At 28.0% G+C, this 2,207-nt stretch overlaps 1 protein-coding gene and 1 non-coding gene across 2 annotated transcripts in view; one reads left to right on the forward strand and one right to left on the reverse strand.

Annotated features, from left to right (window-relative positions):
* LOC100573784 (homeobox protein MOX-2-like) overlaps positions 1–2,207 on the reverse strand; it is a 53,155-nt gene that overhangs the window by 18,184 nt on the left and 32,764 nt on the right. The window lies entirely within an intron of this gene.
* Positions 1,358–1,476, forward strand: LOC115033446. Its single transcript, XR_003838805.1, has one exon. It is a non-coding gene; the product is annotated as a 5S ribosomal RNA (ribosomal RNA).

The following is a 2,207-nucleotide window of genomic DNA, read 5'->3' on the forward strand; positions in this document are numbered from 1 at the left end:
TATATTATTTAAAGAAACAGAGAAATCTGATGATGTATTATGGGCAAAGTCCCCCACAAGTTTGCCATACAAATTTATTTTGATTCCCTCCTATGAAACATTCTCAATTACGCCACTGCCCGATTGTACCGGCTAGATTCACTTTCCCACCGAACAAGATAGGTACTATAGTTGAAAATCGAAGCATTATTTCGACTATTTATCTTGTACTTAAACAGTCACAAATAAAATTTTTAAAAAAAAATTTGTAAAATTTCCAACGCCATTATAAAATCATACATTCATCGTTCGTCTGGGAATCTAATACAAACTTAATGAGTGAACCCCTAAAAAAAACCCTCCCCATTGTATGCGCCTGAATTCATAAATATTTTTTACATTCCCTACCAATATGAAAGAAAACGTATTACAAACAATACTTTATCACTAATCAGAATGTGGTGAAACAAAAAAATTGAATTGAATCAAAAAGTTGTGTAACTAGCTATAATAGGTACATAGGTAGCTACCATTGTTTATTTATCTAGAAACTTGTCCTCGTAAGAAAAGAATAGTGCCGCAATCGGAATTAAATAATATAATCGATGGTTAGTAAGAACGCTGTGGCCTGTGATCACAATACAATTTGCTAAGAAAGATTGCCGTACCTACCTATGTCTTAAATCTTAATTATTCATATACGGTGGTTTTACTTAGCACTATTACTCATAAGTCATAATCTATACTTACTGCATTGTTGTTTTGGAAACTGGTCGTCTGCACTCGTCATTATGCCGTATAATATATTATAATTTAATTTCAAATTACTGATAATGTTTGGGATTATTCGCTGTTGTACCAACACCACACAAAATAAGTGGTTCATTTCTCTATAATATTTAGTCATGGATATGTACCTATAATAATAATAATAGGAAGTTTTAATTTTAATTTTTACTAATTTTTAAAATGAGTAGGTAGGTACACAAAATTAATTTGTATATGACCCAAACGTCATTAGGTATTAAGGTATTTTTACTAAGTAAACAATTGTAAATAATTAATAGGTAGCGTACCTAAGTACCTACAAATATCAAAATCAGAATATCTCGGTGAAATAATAGTTGAAAATAAACTTGACAATTCCATATATTCCATTCATATTGTATAATTTATTACAAAAATATTAAATAAATTAAATTTGAATAATATTATCTTTATGAAACTATTACAATTATTTACAATCAATAAAAATATAAAAATTAAGTTTACTCAAAATGGCACGAATGAAACTTCCTGCGTTCTTCCTTAGTTGGGCAGTATACATGGTACACCTAACCTACACAGCTTATATACGCTCAAATATGAACGATTTGTCGCCAACGACCATACCACGTTGAATACACCAGTTCTCGTCCGATCACTGAAGTTAAGCAACGTCGGGCGTAGTTAGTACTTGGATGGGTGACCGCTTGGGAACACTACGTGCCGTTGGCATTTTTTTTTTCACTCACTATATATTATAATAACATTTTTTAATTTTCATTAATTTATCTATTAATTCATTTTTTATTTGATTTTATTGAAATACCTATCTTTGTTAAATACTATTATTTTGTTTTGACATCACCCACAATAATATTACCTACAAAATTCTAACTAAATTACCTATAAGATTAGAGAAGTATAAATAAAATATAAGCTATATTGTAAATTGTAATTTACCGGATTATTAATAAATGTATGAATATTAATTACGAAAGAGATATCGTAGTTATTTACTAGTCTATTTAAATATTAGAACTACTGATAGCCGATAATCATTGACATCCTCTTAAAGAAATTGGGGTTAAAATATATTTTATTCTACTGAAGTTTGTCCAAGTAATTTATTTTTCATTAATCATTATTGTATTTATTATGACTAAGTATATTAATATATTATATAATAATTGCAGCCTCATAGTCTGTAAGTATTATAACCCATTGTTTCATAATTTTTTCTTTCGAAAATCTATAACACTAATGTTGTATTAATAAAATGAGCTAATCCCATATTAATACTCGAATAGTGTTACGAATAATAGTTTACCTTAATTATATATTATATAATGTATAAAATAAATGAATGATATTATCTGATCTATGAATATGCCGATTACAATTTATAGTATACTATATAGCTATTATATTATCGCTCCTATATATGTGAACAGCGTGTTTACATC

This window comes from Acyrthosiphon pisum, chromosome X (assembly GCF_005508785.2).
Source record: "Acyrthosiphon pisum isolate AL4f chromosome X, pea_aphid_22Mar2018_4r6ur, whole genome shotgun sequence".
In the NCBI taxonomy this organism is placed as follows: Eukaryota; Metazoa; Arthropoda; class Insecta; order Hemiptera; family Aphididae; genus Acyrthosiphon; species Acyrthosiphon pisum.